Below are 17,810 nucleotides of genomic sequence, written 5' to 3' on the forward strand. Positions count from 1 at the left end.
AATAGGAGACTGTACAAGACCTGCAGGGCATTTCCCAGACAGAATCTAAAGCCAGGAGTGAACCTCAATCCAAATAGCTAATTCTGGCCTAACAAATTACTTTCTCAAACACTGATTAATTGCGAGTGAACTATGGAGCCGTCTACTAAAGTAAACAGGGATTTATGAAAACTGCCTGTGCTAGTCTGAATTAACCTAGACAAACCAAAAATGTGATGTCACTCTGTTGTGAGATCTCTGCAATTATTTAGTTGAGTACAGAGTTATTACCAATAGACACACAATGTCAGAAAATAGTTTCCTACTTATAAAGTCTTTGTTTTGTCCAATTCTGCCCAAAATGGTAAACTTACATTGAGGGCAGCAATGCAATGCTATAGTGGCTACACCAAACAGCCACGATTATAAGCATAATACATGTCAAAAAGACTAGTGCAGTTATGGCTGATTTAAAAAGGAGCAATTTTAGAGTTGCAAATGTGCTAGATGCCTCTCTGTTTGGAGTTTGTTTTGCATGTTTTCCCCCATGTCTACATGGGGTTTCTCCAAGTAGGCTTCCTCCCATAGCCCAAAAGCATACAGTTAGTTTAACTCGTGACTCTAAATTGCTCATTGGTGTGACTGTATATGTGAATGTTTGTCTGTAATAGACTGGTGACCTGTCCAGGATGTACCCTGCCTGATGCCCAATGACAGCTGGTATAGGCTCCAGCACTCTTTCAACCTTTTAAGATGACAAGCTGTAAAAAATAATTAAATAATATTTTTATACTGTTAAAAGTTAATTGTCTGACATTATCCACATTAATAAAATAAAACATTAATACTAAAACAAATATTTAATGACTGAATTGTATTGACTGAAAAAAGTAAATTGGAAAAAGCCCAAAAACAATTTTTATTTTCATATTCTACACAGAACGAATGCAAGCATTTTCTCATATCATTTCAGAGTTTGGCCGCCGTCTTCATCAACGATTCTATGTTGTGAGATGATCGACGAAGAAGACTGGCCTCCAATTGCATAACACCAGGTTGGCTTTCCCTTTTGTCATCTTGTCTTAATGTGGCAACAGGTGGCACTTATGATTTAATCCAGTGACTAACACTCCACTGTAGTAGTACTCACCTATATTATTGCACAGATGACTTTCAATTTAAATCAATTATTTTTAAACTGCAGTGTTTTCATATCCCCTGTAAGATCTTATTAAAATGATTTACATAATTACAGAGAAGTACTAAAACCTTTCTATCTGATGTAAATGAAAATTCTTTTGTAACATATTTCAAGACTTGAGTGTATATGACTGGTGTGTTATATCTGTTTCTGACAGCTCAGAGAGGAATAACATTGAGCGATTTCACAAAAAGGTTAAATAAAAGCTGGGTGAAAATGGCTTGCTTACATGTACACACTAAAATTTACGCCTGTGTCATATGATGCCACAATTTGAATTGTACGTTCTTTGGAGCCAGCCCAGAAGCCCTCAGGCTTTGTGCTATATAACGTTTGTACAGATAAATCTCTTTAATTGGGCACCAAAACAAACAAAAAGAAAAGTTACATTTGTCAGAATGATGGTTGTCCAAATTCAGCTTCAGATTTTCTAATGTACAATACTGTTCCATTACTTCTTACTTATTACCAAGTAGGGCTGGTTGATCACGATAATATTTTTCCGCCTATATCAATATATATCTCGATATAAGTTAAGTCACTATTTCTGTCATGCTCAAAACTACCCTTTTTACTCCTAAGTGAGTTGTGGAAGTGCTTAAATTGGTCATTTTTAAATGTGGTATTTTTATGGGAACCACCAGCATTGCTTGGATCTGGGACTATAAAGTCTTGCATCATTTGTGCTCTAAAAGATGATACTGCTTTAGATAGTAACAAGATTAATGATATTATCTGTCTTTGTGGGAACATGATCTGGACGCTGCACTACTGAATTTCTTAGACTCTTCTTTTCCACATTATTGTTGTCTTTTGACACTTGGCCTGTGTTCTTCTGAATGTTTTCTTCGCTAACAGCGTCGTTCGTGTTTCCTTTAACGTTCGGCCATTTTCTCTTATCTCGTTCCTGCTCCTGAAGTACTGCTGTGCATGGCTGCAGTACCTAAAAGATGAGCATGTTTGCTGCTAAAAGCTGATAATACGCATGTCAACTTAACCTGACTTGGCTGTAACTGAACACCACATGATTGACTTGCACTGTGCTATTCTCATTATCACTGGTTCTTCATGTGAAAACATGAATGGATTGGTCCTATCAAAGTTCAGCCAGTCTCAAAGTTATTTCTCAATAGATATCTTCATCATTTTATTGCCCTACTTCTAAGTAGCATTACTGACATATAGATATTTGAGACAGAACACCATGGTGACCTATATTTTAAATCACACAATATGCTGTGAGTATGACCACCTTTTTCACCCCATACTTTGGCATTTTAACAGTGTGCTGCATTAACTGGAACTCTTGACAGAACTGAAGCAATGTAAATCTTTTTAACCTGTGCTTTTTCTACTATAACAAGTCAAAATTTCTGTTGTGAAAAAGATTTATTGTCCCTTGCTGTTGATTTCTGAATCAGCTCCCTCAGTACACTGGGTGCTGTGTTTGGGTGTAAAGTCTTGAGTAAAAAGAGGCAGAACTAATTATTGATTAGTTAAATCCTGTCACTTGCCTTGATTAAAGAAGGTTACAAAATTTTGTTTGTCATTTTTTCATTTATTGATTAATGTATTTATCATTTTGCTATCTAGAGTGTACTCTCTGGCCAAAAAAAGGTAGATGACTAATTATTTAATTGACTATTCATTCACTCAGTCATTCAGAAGAATGATAAATCTGTGGCTATTATAACCTTTTGAGAAACATGTATATGAGGATCCTAAATTTCCTTTGAGCCTAAATTATAGAGTCTTTTAAATGTTGCATTTTGCCTTTTTCACGATCAAGTTAGTGACAGTTTTTCAGCTTAGCTGTCAGTCATCTGACAGGCTAGTCAGACAAAGGATGGACTTGTAGTCATATGGCCCAGACCGATAGGTAATTACCGATAACCACCGCTAACAGCCACTAATGGAGGCACTTGCTGTTCAACCCAGACCTTCACCTTCCTGCACCCACTTCTTCAGTTAGCGGGGAAGAAAGAATGGCTTTACAAGTACATATGCCTCAAACATACATTTCTAAAAGCATGTTGGCTAAAACCTGTTTATTAGACAGTAACCATCATTAATACCAGCATAACCCATAAGTAATTTTTTCTATGCAGTAGACTAAAGACAAATTAATGGTTGGCACACAGTACTTCTTCTCTGCTTAGAGAGTCAAGGATCAGCGCAGAAATTAGAAACTGTTTTTATTCTGGAAGAAAATATTTTGTTTACAGGATAAACCCTGTGTTCTCTGGCCCCACTTTTGTGTATTGTATTTAGAGATACATTTTAATTACATTCATTTTAATTAGCCAGACTTACTATATGCACATACATACTGTACATATGCTATATATTGTTCTGATTACAATCTGTCTTGGTTTTTGGGAGTTATATGCAAATAGTTGTTGTTGTTGATATTTCACCTGAAGCTGTTTTGCAACTGCTAAAAACACAAGTATTTCTGCGCTTAAAAACAACTAGTGTGGGATAGTTAACATTAGCATGAATCAAGTTTTTAAACTATGAGCATCACAAAGGTTTTGTTGTTTTGACAGGTTCTCATCCATACAGAATAATGCTTTCTCACACTTTCTGTAATGTATGTTAAAATTACTTGAAGCAGCCTTCTCTCTGTTCCAAGTGACAGATGTTTTACCATCAGGGCAATGTTAATATCAGTTTAGCTGCTGTTATCAGACGGGACAGACTAGTCAGACCCATTCTGGAGGTGACTTCTACTTGCTCATGTAATTACAAACGTAGAAGTAAACATTATTGCATCACATAATTCGCTCTTCACTCCTAGGAAATACTTTAAGTGTAGGAATTGCCAAAGCCTGTGTTACTCCAGATTCAGAATTAGAAATAGAATGACCTCACTTCTGCCGTTTGATGATCTATGAGATGACAACCCAGTCAGCTTCCAGAAGTAAGATGGACCATCATGTGTCATTGTGCGGCATGAACAACCTGGAGCACAACGCTTTCAAGACAGTGGAGATGATAGTGGATTTCAGAGAACAAGGATGTGTCTGTGCCACCAACCTTTAAACCCTATAGCATTGTACAATACACTTGAATCTGAAGTAAAGATTATTTTAATCCTGTAGAATTTAATCACCAATACAGGCTCTATTATGAGCAAATATTTGGGTTCTGAGTTCTTTGGATGTTGAAGGAAGATTAGTAAGATCAGCAGATCTGAAAATGTTTCTGGTGCAATGTATCCTTTAGTGTATAATGACAGTTGAGTCTCAGAGTCTCCACAGCAGACACCAGCAGAGAGGGAGCTGTGAGCTCTGGTGAAGTCAAACGTAGTACTTGAATTGACAACATCTTTGTATGGGAAAAAAAAAGAAAGCCAGCAAGACAATTCATCTAAACATATGTTTAGAAAAACCTATATTAAATAATCATAAACATGCATCCTTAAATCAAATGTTAATCATAGTGAGCTATGTAGCTAAAGCTAATTGCTATAAGGCTCCATTTCAAAGCCTCACTGATCATGTAAAAGTTTCCATGTTACCATGTTGTTTGCGCACATCCGGCTCAACATGTCATAATTTGGTCTGACTTGGTCATTTGTTGTTGTGGTCTAGGCCTCATTTACAAAACAAGAAAGTGCTGTGACATAAGTTTGGATAATCTGGCATGAGGCCCAGAAAATACGTGTGGACAACAAGACAAGACATTGTTCCAATGTGAACGTCCCCCCAAAGTCTTTCATCTCCTGGAACTCCCTATTTCATTGGTGCTGCATAATTGAGTTTAACGTCAAAACTGCATTTGACCGCAGGGTGAACTCATTTTCAGGTTGGCATTGCTTTGGGCACTGCAACATTTGTGTGATGACCCAGTTTGATTCCGCCAAGGTTTTTGTCCAGTCAGTTAAAGTGGTACAGATAATGTAGTTTTAGTGTTTAATGGTTACTTAAAATGTTGGTTGTAATCACCCAAAAGTCATAATTGGAGATCTACTGTACATGGCCTGACTGACTATGATATATGGTATTTCCATAATCAGCACTATCATTATCTATCATTCAACATAGTATCATATCTTACATAACCACAGGTCACAACATTTCTAATTTTCCAATGAGGAGCACAGTGTGAATTGTGCATGCATAATAAATGTTATATGCTTGACAAAAATGCCTCCTTTGTGAACTTCAGGCCGTGGTAGCTCGAATGTAAATGTGTTTCATATGTTCTTTTTGTGGGAGGAATCCTGACTTTCAAGTTCTAATACACACACAGTCCACATGTCCTCAAGCGTGAGTGCACATGGAGAATGTGTAAAAAACATTTACCCGCCTGTATCTAATTTGTCCTGGTTTGTGGTGAATATCAGTTTGGGTTTTGACTTCTGAAAAACATTTCTTCTCAATGTTGTTTTCATTTTTTGTGGGAATTATTTACTTTTTGATTTGCTTTTTAAGAAAAGGCTGTCCAAGGTTTTCCCCATCAGAAACACTAATGCCATATACCCTGTGAGACATTTTGAAATGTCTCATACAGCATGCTTATGTGCAGTCGAACTTCTTCAGAGCTGTTCAGCAACTGCAAATATAAAATGTACACTGACAGCAGTGGTGGATCTACTTTTTTGAATTTCTTGATTTCACTCAGCTCTGTGATAGACCTAGACCTATAGTGACCTATTCAAGGTGTACCCTGCCCAGTGACAGTTGGTATTGGCTCCAGCTCCCCCTAACCCTGACCCTTTCTCCAGTTAAGAATTGAATGACTTCTGTTGACATTTTTTAAAAAGAACTTAAATATGCATTTCATGACGGCATAAAAAGTAGAAGACTAGGCAAACTGGTTCCAATAAAGTTGGCATTCCGAGCAGGTGGAGATGTACAGTATGTAGAAAGAAATGGAAATAAAGAAACTGCATTGCTATTGTATAGATAGTTAGCCTTGGGGGAATAATATAACAATAAAAATTAGAACATAAGACTTAATTGTCATTCAGTTAAAACCATTTTGGGATACCTAGTTTACAATAAGTGCTTTTGACATGTATAACATTGTCTCTGCTATCTTTGCTAAAGTTGCATAACACTATCTCCAACGTCTAATGGCTTCCACGATGTTGGAAATGAAACATGTTGTGTCTGAGTGATACAGTGCTGATAAGAAGGGACTAAACTGCACTAAGCTGCACCATGTAAGTTGAAATGCTAATGTGGCTAAGGGTACAGAGTTCAACAAATTTAAACATTAAACACACATATTCAGTCAAATTAGTTTGCAAAGTCACAGGTTAAATTTCAAAAACCCTGACCTTGAATACATCAAATACTGCACTCTGTGGAAAATAAGTTGGCTAAATATGTGTTAGCCATGTTTATGAAACAACCCTAACCCTAACAGCTGGATTGTGTTTTGTGCTTTCAAAAATGGAACTGATCTCTGAACCAACCGAAGCAGAATGGTTGTGTTGGTAAGAGGTTTTTGTACATGTTGCAGTGTCACTGTTACAGGGATAGCTGTAGCTAAAAAAACAACACTGGACAATTAGCAGAGCTAATGCGCGTTTGGCTAGAAGACTGGGTACTGATTTGCTAAAAGGGTTATTAGCCTCTTGAAAAGACAAATGAATGCAGCTGGATTGGAATTTTTAACAAGGGGGTGAAAGTGTTGACAAGACAGGAAATAAAGAAGTGGACATTTGACTAAAACAGATATTCCCACTGTAGCTGATGAAAATGTGGTTATGGGAAGTATATGACCTTCAGATGGTGTCAAAATTAAGTTCAGCATGTTCCTGTTCCTAAACTTCCTAAATATGAAGTTGCTCAGTGGCCATCAGTTACTGAGGACGACAAAAACATTGGGCTGTTAAATTTCTGAACCAGTAAGAAATACTCATTAGTGGAGTGATGGCATTTAAATCATTGCCCTCTGCTGAATTTATGAGTGTTTGACAGCCAACTAATTACAGTAGTATTAGAGTACATTTTAATGAATAGGTACTGAAAGTAATAACAGTCACTCTTTGTGCCTTCATCTAGTTTTTAAGAAATATTTGGAAATAAAAATGATGGCTGACAATTGAACCATCCGTTCATCTTCATTCACTTAAATAAAATAAAAATATGGCAACAGATTTACAATTTTTTGCCATAAAAAAAGAAAGGTAACATTTTTATGGCAGTAGCTTTACAGTATATGAATAAATTCAAACCCTTCCGCAGATAGTTTTGAGGGAACTTTCCAGTCTGCTAGAGACGAATTGAATAAATTGCCTTCCTCAATTTTGTGTTCTCCACTACTCTGTTAGCTGTTGGTTAATGGCAGAATCCACAAATGCCATCGACACACATGGTCATTATGAAAGAGCTCAGTGATCAGTGTACATGGTATTGTCCTTAATCTCTTCTTGGGTTAGGGTTAGGGTTCTTCCTCACCATTTAACCATGTCTTCTGGATATGAAAGCTCTATGATCTTTGTGTGGCCATGTGAAAATATGAATGTCGTCTGTTTCACAAAAATGATGGAGTTGTTCTGGCTGTCAGTGCTAAAAGTGTTTGGTAACTTGCACAGGATTCAGTTTTCATCGTTTCTCTCCAACCATGTAAAGATTTATACATCTCCACACTACACTTTCTCCCTGTCCTGTCCTGTCCTGTCCTCCCTTCTCTTCTCATTCCTTCTCAACTTCCCCCTGCTTGATTTCTCCAAAACCTCCTATCACGTGTCTCTCTTTTTTTTTTTTTTTGTCTCAAAATTATCTGTCCATATTTTTGGCTCATCTGACTCTCCTCCCCTCTCTCCTGCCAACCTTGCTGCTGTCTTCCCCCCACCATCCTCTTTGTTCTGGTCTTGGCTCAGCTGCTGGCATCCAAGGTCACCCATACTGCTCAAAGTCTGACAAGTGGGTTGTGTGTGTGTGTGTGTGTGTGTGCCATCAATGAGTCTTTATGCATTTCCCCATGCTTGTCTCTTTGTCCTCATACTATACATGACCCTTGTGTGGCCTGCTTGTGTAACCCTCCACTGAGGTCAAACTGTATAGGTGTTGATATAGGAGACGATACAGTGTGACACATCCTGGTTCCGCAGTCTGTCTGCAGTCACCTCACCCAGAAAATATTGACCCTCATCTGAGAGACAGATATCCAGGGTGTGGGCAGAGATGTATATTGTTACATTCGGTTTAAAGCTCTTCAAGTCTACAGTATCAGTAATTGCTTATGTACAGTTATTGCATAAATATCTCTACATGGTATACACCAACTATTGTTGTTATTAATTTATATGACCTAGTAAAGTATTCACTCTGAAATTGCCAATTCATACACATGTGTAAGTACAATACAATTGTACAATTAATATAAGCCAATTAAAAGTCACATTCTGTTACAGAGAATATGCCATTTGATAAATTAAAATAATCAGTGCTACAAAAATAGAATTCAGGTAGAATAATTAATACTTCTATAGAAGTATTTAAATATTTAGAAATATTTATTTTATTGTCATTTTATTGTCATTATAATGCATCAGCACTTGAGTTCTGAGTCAAGCTACAAAATGTAACTCTAATAGCTAAGTTAGACACTTAAGTTCATAATAGTGGAACACTGACCAATGGCAAACATTGGAACAGTAAAAAAGTATAATAATTAAAATGTAAGAATAATAATAGAAGAAGAATAGAATCTGTGTATATGTGTATAGCTCAAGGCACTTGGATCATGCATAAAGACAATAAAAAACATGTCAGCAAATCCACCTTTGAATGTCTCAAAAGAAGTTATCAAACTGGCTCTTGGTATTGTGTGACTCTGGGATACCAAGGTACTGTGGTCTGTATGTCTACTGCGTAGCCCCCTGACATCATTCTTAGCCACTTTCCCCTTTTTCACCTTCTTCTGAGCAGGAATTTTCCTGAACATGAATTGAACATTGAAGAACATAAACAGTTTTTCTGAACATGGCTTCTCTTGCCTACTCCTTGCTGCTAGACACCTGGCAGCGCTTCCTCTCGCATAGCCGAGCCACATTTGGCTTGAGGGAGGAAGCAGTTAAGACCCTCAGTATGGCTTGAAGATGATCATCAGTGAGTAAGTAAAAGTAAAATAACGGTGCGACCCTATAATTGGTTTGGGTTACCGGGGACTGTTATTGCCGATGGACAGGTGTCGCTATGTAACTGCAGACTACCTTAGGCTGTATTGCATTCCTTACTTTTCTTTTATCCCGGCGCATACGCATCACTTTAATTTATTTTGTCAGAGAGAGAAACTATCATCCCGTGGGCCGCAATTGGCCCGTAGCCCACGAGTTTGACACCTTAGATGTAGAGGATTTAGATAATGGTAATGCCACTGTTGAACTTGTTCCTGTACCCACTTCTTGTGATGATGCAACTGAGGTGTTTCAGGCCTTTGCAAAACAGTGGAGATCATGAATCACCTTGGCGAAATGCCGCACTTGATGGTCACTTTTACAGTTGTCTGGTTTTGCCCTTAATGATGTTTTTTCCAGTCTCATTGACTTAAACATTCAAATTCAGTACAAAATTCCAAAAACCTTATTAATCCCAGAAGGAAACTGCAGTGTTAGGCATTGCAAGATACCTGTGTGTAGCATTGCGTTGTAGAACTTTTGATCTCTCCTCACGTACTGGTTCACGTGGAACTGTAACTTTGTAGACATGAGGTTATATTGTTGGTATTCCTGTGGTCTGCTGCCAGATCCTGGACCTACTAGGCATTGAGAATATGTGTCTTCTCTTCCTTTTATATGGCTTCCAGTACTGTTTGGTTCATACTTTTGTTGGTAATGCTCTTCCTGGATTATTGCATTGTAGCTGGGATTATACCTTGGCCGGGTCATTGGTCTTGTTTAGCTTCTGCCTCTTGGGTATATCTCCTTAGTCTACTTGCCAGTGCTGTGGCCTTTCTTTAGTAGAGTGCTGGAATGGCATTGGTTCTTTCTGTTTTCCCAGATCAACATTATTGTTTCTGAGTACTTAACCATTGCAAATTAATTTAAACAAATAAAAAAAAAACAAATTTTAAGAAAGCAACCACACTTGTACAACTATCTGTTTTGTTTATAGCTACACCCAAAATTGGGATGTTGAAATCACTAAATACAGCTCTGGATTTGATTTATTATATAAATGTATATATATATATTATTATATATAAAATTCATTTTAAGATATTAGCTTTGAATACAATAAAAACACAATATTTGATATGCTGTTTTACAGATCTAAAATACATTTTAAATTAATTATATAATATTAGATTAGACTACATGTTGACATGGGGATTGTAGCTCACAAATATATTCTGACACCAATGCTTTAAAGTGGCTGTAATTGAATTATGCAGATCAGGTGGACGTGCCTGCTTTAATAAACCACTTTTGCTGTTATGGAATCAGTGGAGCGTGAAAAACAAAGCAAATATCGCATACACAAAAACAAAAACTGATTAAATAAAACATTGATTTCCTGTGAAGCTGCATGTTTGTCTTAAAGCAAACAGCACAAGCCTCCTATCCACTCTTTCAGATGTCCTGTGGATAATATTTTAATGATTTTCAACCATCTTCACTCTGTCATTACAATCTAAAAAGCAGGAGTCATTTTTTTTTTTTTTTTGTCTCTTCTGAGCATTTTATGTAGATTTTATGAAGAATTTGTCATTAATGACCTGTTATACCAGAGGGATACCTCATCTGTATGACATTACTGCAAAATTCAAATTATAACTACAGTCTGACTAGATTCTGACTGGAGTGATAATCAGACATGCTACTCTGTCTGCAGTGCATGCTGTCCTGTAGATCAGCTTCTGTTCTTGTCATTAAACCCTTACTCACCTTCTTCGCATCTGTACATTCAAACTCTATGTAGATTCTATAGACACTGTATTTACCACTTAAAGGTCAATGTCTTTAGTTGTTGCTCTTTTTTTCTTTCTGGTACATGTTACATGTACATGTGTAAAAATATAACAGTAAGAAGGCAGCAGTGATACCTACTCTTTTCCTATTTGACCTAAAGAGCACTCATCAACATATTTCTAGAAAAGGAGTTCTTTAAATTGAGCCTTTTGTTTTTGTTTTTTTTGTTTTTTTCTTTGCTGCATTTACACCACAGGTGTATTTTTAATCATTTATACTGCAAAAAATGGTCAATGGAAGCTGATTTTAATGAGATGTAGAAAAAAGAGAAAGGCATAGTCGGCTACATGAAAAATGCTAATTTAACCTCTGTAATAGTCATTTAGGGTTCCATTGTGCATCCAAAGTGTTAAGGTCTTTACAGAAAGTGAAGAGGGTCGACTTTATAGTCGGTTTGTTGTGTTACTTGTTTTGTCATGGAATTGAAACAAATAAACAATGTGTATATTGTGCCTATAACTAGTGCCAAATTAAATTGTGTTTTTTTCTGGGAAAGTTGTTTGGGAATTACTAAAACCTAGTTAAGAATATGCAAACAGTATATACAGTGTGTATATCTGCCGATCCTATATAAGCATGAAAACGATTTGTTTTTTTAGCTACTGTAATAAATTACTACCATGTCTCTAGGGCATACTTTCCAGTTTAAGAGCCATTGCTGTATGAATTTATTCTATTATTAAAACAAATTAAAGAGTAACATATGATAAATAATCATTAAATACTGTATTTTTGCATAGTGAAATCCTTTTATTTTTAATGTCTATATCAACAATGATATCATAGTAGTTTGTGTATTTACAGGGACTGTTTCACTTGAATGTTTTGAAGAGACAATATGTGCCTCATCTGTCCGTGCATGTTGTTTTGATATCCCTCAGTTAATAAGGAAAGATTAGTTGGTTTTCAAAGGTGGGAATGTCAGTCAGACATGAACATTGTCAGAGAAATATTCAAAACTCATACCACCATGCCGCACCCAGTGCTGTGATGTTATCAGACTTTTGCAATGGCTTAGTGCCATCAAACTAGACAACACACTGAATTGCTAAACAGGCTTCACCAGTTACATGGGATTGTATGTCCTTTCCTAGTCTTTTGCTCTATAGATTCACACAGTATGCACTATATAGCTTCTCACTCAGTGAATACACTGCTCTGATATCACAGCATTCTGAAGTGCCAAGCACATAAAAATTGTACATATGCATTTGAAGAGACAAAAAAAAAAAAACATTTTCAATTTTATTCACAGATTATGCTCTTATGTTTTCATTTCAAAAAATATACAGTGTCTTAAGAACCCATAGTTCTTCTTGTACAGCCTGTGAAGGCAGGTTGGTGGATGTTTTGTAAGCTGCAGATCCATCGACAACCAAATCATAGGAGAAAAGAGACATGACAAAACATTGCCCTAGATAACAGTAGAGTATGACCTCATCACAATCTCCTGCCAAATACAGAGACAGATCCCATGCCAAGAGCCTGTGCGCACATGCAGGCAAACACATACATAAATGATGTTCTAGGTCAGTATGCCAGTCTCTTAATAGTAAAAAGACAAGTCAGCATTGTGATAGTTTATTGATGCTTAGAGGATAACATTCCTTTTTGGTTTCCTACCTCATCTCTAATGTCAAAGATTAGTGATAGTAACTTGCCAACCAGACCTAGCATTTGCAGGTGATCTACAAAGCAAAGCTGTGACATCAAAACAAACATGGTTGGGGCGGCCACATTTAAATTAGATCTTTTTTTCATGTTTGAGAATAACCAGACAGACATGATCTTTTTTTTAATGCAAGTTATTCTTTTACAGATTTCTAATGACCTTTCACAATCTTATACAATATATTTACCAGTGTGCAAGTTCTCAATGCAAAATTTACACACACACACACACACACCACAAAGGTTTCTCGGGGTACTCTGGCTTCCACCCACTGTTTAAAGACATACATGTTAGGGTTAAGGGGGGGTTTTGATGTGAATGTGAATGGTTGTCTTTCTCTGTATGTCAACCCTGAGATAGACTAGCAACCTGTCCTCAGTGTACCCTGCCTCTCGCCCAAAAACAGCTGGGATAGGCTGAAAATAATATTTTCATAGGTAGACAATGGAGTGTATCGAAATCCCATTAGCGGAATAAAAAGAAAACCAACATGTTTCTTACCTTTAACCATTTGAAATTCCTACATTTAAACAGCATCATGCAAAATTAACATTAAAAAGTCATAACATATCTACTCTCACATCTAACTTTCTGCCAACCAACTATTAGCTTGTGTTTTTTTATTCATCCTGACACCGAGGATGAATTTCTGGTATTCTACAGCTGCCTGTATTGTACATCATTCTTTTTAACTTATTGGTTAAAAGGATGAATTATAATCCCTCGTTCTATCATCACCTCAAAAATAATTATACCATTATTATATTGTTTTTTAATCAAGTACCTACAGTAGTCATATATAGTTGCATATATAGTTATAGTATATAAAGTAGCCATCTATGATCCTCTGTTCTGAAGTCACTAAATCCCACTACTCATGTAGGACTCAAGACTCAGAATCACCAAAGATGCACTCTTATAATCCAAGAATATTAATAATGAGAATGAGATCCTGTCTCCATATTCTAACTCATCTTTATGTTTGTTCTTCCATAGATGAAGTCCCTGAAGAAACCTTCCTTTTCATGTTAGGAGGCAGAATAAAGCATCACTTTTCAGATGGACATTGTTGTACCAGCAGCATTATTTTTCAAAAGACATAACAATACTCAAGATTGATACACCTCAGTTTTGCCTCCTGGTTTCCTCCCCTCTTGTTCTGAGCCAATCAGAAAGAACCTCTGCTGCTTTCTACCTCCCAGAGAAATAGAAAAGGACTGAAATAGTTCAATAGCAGTTCCTCTTTTCTCCTTTAATGCAAGAATTCTCCATTTACCTCAGGGAGTGTCTCCCACTGCCAACCCAGTGTCTGGAACACAGAGCAAACAATACCTGTGACCTCTCAATGCTCTTAAAATGAAAACCTGTATTGCCTCTCAAGCTCTCCTTGCTGCATCTGTGACAGCCAGCAGTGACCTTGAACCTCTTACCACCCACCAGCTCAGACCTGCTCACTACCTAAAGTGTGCTGATCCACACTTGTAGCCTGGACTTGGACTAGTTATTACCTGAAGGAAAAGGGTCACGTTGCCAGAAAGGAAACAGCACATTCAGAATACCCTCACTCGTCCAAACAGTTTACTTAGCAGTCAACTACAGTCAATATACCTCAGTAGACATTCAAGGAACCAGGAGGGAAGTTTAAAAAAACAAAAAAAAAACATTCACTTTCCTGGTGTTAAATTTACCCAATAGAAAACTCACTCCAGCATCTTTTATTTGCCTTAGAGGCTGGACTGTAGTAACATAGTAAAGGAGGCCTCAGAAGAAGCAGAAACACTCAGGGGAAAACACTTCACCTCTTTTGCTTCTTAGCAAAGTAACATCATACGTCATATCATAAGTCACGTGATCTAAGCAGTAGTATAAATAACAATTGTCTAGTAAACCTTCAAAGATCACAGATACAACTCCTCCAGGCCTTGAGCATACTCTTCAACCTGCAAGGCCTCCAGAGAAGGAAAGCTACCTGCAGAGCAACACGAGATCTTCGGAGCCTCAAAAACGATTCCTACTATTAAGGCAAACCACAAAGAATAAAGAACTTCCTGGTGGAACCCTGGAAATTAAAAAGAGTAAACACTGAGAAGATTCATATTGTGTGACAGTGAAGAGAAAGGGACATGAAAAAGCATTACGAATGCAGTGGTGAGTTCCTTTTCCTTATTTTTGTGCTTGTTTCTTCTCCTTAATAATAATGAGTAAATGAAATATACATTTGGGTTTCATATTTTTCATATCTTTGTGTCACCAACTGACATTTTATGGCATTTCTGCCTTATTAGATGATACAGTCTGGCGACAGACCGGGTATTAGCAGAGATAGAAGGAGCGCTTTGCCGTAAAGGTCATTAACTGAATTTGAAATTTCCTACAGTGATATCTCAATCAAACAAACCTCTAACCAAAATTCAGAAGACTGTTGGCTGAAGATAGAAGTTTTGAAGAAGTTTCAGACTTGAAGCAACACTAAATGATATGTTAACTTAGTCTTAACTTAGTCTAGATTTAGGATTTATGCTTTAGTTGGTTCATATTAGTGGTTGTAAAGTTCGCTTTGACGACTATAAGGAAAAAGTTACACAAACATTTAAAATCAACTGGTGGTAAAGTTGAGAACATTTAATGCAATGTTCTAAGACAAAAGTCAATTTCTATAATATGTCAGCAATGATAATGGGAAGCACATAAGCTTCAAGTGTGGCAAAGGGTCAATGAGATTTCTGTTTTTCTTTTTTCATACATTTGCAAACATTTCTAAAATTCTGTTTTCACTTTGACACAATGTGTTACTGAGTGTAGAATAATGAGAAATAAGTGAAGAAAATTAAAACAATTGAATGGAGTCTGAATACTGTCTGAATGCTCTTTGGTTACTTACAGTTAGACAGCCATGCTTTTGAACGGACCAGTTGGCTTTGGCAAAAATTTAAGTGGTGAGTAGTGAAGGGATCAGCGCTTGAGTATGCAGGCTAAAATAACTTAGTAATACTGGTTGCTACAGAGGACTAAGGCAACGGTAACTGACTTGATCACAGTAACTACTGTATATGAAATGTATTCAACACCCATCAATTAATATTTGCTCCTTATAATCTGGGGCGACCGTGGCTCAGTTAGGTAGGGCAGTCGTCTATGAACCCCAGGGTTGGTGGTTGGATTCCCGGTCCCTCCGCACCTACACCCCCCTCCCCTGATTCCGGGAAACATGTAGAAGTATTCCTGAGCCCTTTGTGCATAAAATGCAGCTGCCTATCCACAACGATTTTCGGATTAATAAGGTAACACTTAATATTATTATAATGTACTGTGTGTTCTCACTCTGGATAATTATGGCCAATGTTAAAAATGTACCTGTTTGCCTCAACATTTTAATCACCATTGAGTCTTAATGTTGTGGCTGATGTGGTGTCTGTGACCCTCCATCATTGATAGTCTCCTCACATTTCTCCACAACTTGTTCCCACCCTCTACTTTGTGTTACCATGGTAATGCACAGCCTTCCCCCACAAGCTGCAGTTCGGATACGCAGTGATATATACAATGTGTACTCTGTCAGCCATCAGATCATCTGCTCATTTCTGTCAGTACAAGCAGAAACACAAGTGTGTGTGTGTGTGTGTGTGTGTGTGTGTGTGTGTGTGTGTGTGTGTGTGTGTGTGTGTGTGTGTGTGTGTGTGTGTGTGTGTGTGTGTGTGTGTGTGACTGGCTGGCTGGCTGGCTGGCTCTTAAGTGCAGACATACCTGTCAGATGGTGGAAGTATGTGTATTAACACATATTGTTAAGGCACAAAGTTGCTTTACTGCCACACGTCATTATCTTGTTTTGTGGATTCTTATGTGTACAGGTATATGAAATGGGAATATTGAATAAGTAATTCAGGAGCTTTCTTAGACTCTTTAGTTGTGTGTGCATATTCAGTGAGGTCTTTATCATCTAGAATAGGAACAAATACAGTCTTCCTACAGAATTCCTTACTGAATGTTTTAAACATGAGTACCCACTGAGTGCTTTCATAATTATTAGTTTTTATGTTTTTTAATCTTTACTTTAAATGATATATGTGTATAAGTGCAGGTATTAGGTAACTTTAGTGGTTCATCTTTACGACACTGAACTTGCAATTTTATGCATCAATCACTATTTTGAGAGATCGTGGCATCTATTAAAACTTACTTTTATTTTAAAACGTTACTTTTTTTACCAAGGAAGAAAGAACAGTGATATTCCACTTCAACAGCTCCATGTTATGGTACCAACACTAACAGTGTTAAATTTATAGTGTCATTGTAAATCCACTTGAAAAGAAGAATGACTAGTTTTAATATGCTGGATGTAAAATACAATCATACAATTAAACAATTAAAATACAATTTGTACAGTCAGCCTAAAAGTTTAAGTTCAGATTTACTGTTGCTAAACTTTAAATTGAATAGAAGTTTTAGCAATTAAAAGTAAAGTGGAGATACTTTCCAAACATATGATTTTGAGATTAAGGCTCTGTGGGAGGTCACACTATCTGTTGAAGAAGGTTCTGCATGTACATTCTGAATGTTCAGTAGTTTGTTTTGACCCTGGTTGTATGTTTGGTCACGCTGTCATGCTGCAGAACCAGTCTGGGACAGACCAGGCGCCTCTCTGGTAACACTGCATGATGGATAATGATCAAAATATCTGAAATGCCTGAAGGCCTAAAGCTTTTGCAGTTTTATATAAATTAGAAATGGGAAGATAATCTAAAGTCTAGCTTAATTCATTATTGGCTGGTAGCCCACTTAAAGGTCTGCATTTCATTATCCTGTTATCTACATATGATGTTTTTTACTGGTATTATAAGTAAGTCTTTCTGACTGTCGATAAAAACAAATCCTGATATATCTGTTTTACTTTCACTTTTACAGTAGTATTTGGATGTACTTTTAGTAGATATACCTCAACCGGATTTACTATGTTTCCTCATTCTTCTTTCCAAAAATCCTGAGACTCTGACAGGTTATTTTGGGATCATATGTGAACAGCCTTT

The 17,810-nt window shown here is 36.9% G+C and overlaps 1 protein-coding gene across 4 annotated transcripts in view; it reads left to right on the forward strand.

Annotated features, from left to right (window-relative positions):
* Window positions 1-17,810, forward strand: part of LOC113153524 (thyroid hormone receptor alpha) — a 68,648-nt gene that overhangs the window by 8,651 nt on the left and 42,187 nt on the right. For 2 of the 4 annotated variants that reach the window (XM_026347211.1, XM_026347203.1), the window contains exons 2-3: window positions 953-1,034; window positions 13,783-14,934. The gene's annotated coding sequence lies outside the window, so the exon portion shown is untranslated. The remainder of the gene's footprint in view (window positions 1-952; window positions 1,035-13,782; window positions 14,935-17,810) is intronic. The other 2 variants (XM_026347226.1, XM_026347218.1) reach the window with 1 other exon arrangement.

Source organism: Anabas testudineus, chromosome 8 (genome assembly GCF_900324465.2).
Source record: "Anabas testudineus chromosome 8, fAnaTes1.2, whole genome shotgun sequence".
NCBI classification, from domain to species: Eukaryota; Metazoa; Chordata; class Actinopteri; order Anabantiformes; family Anabantidae; genus Anabas; species Anabas testudineus.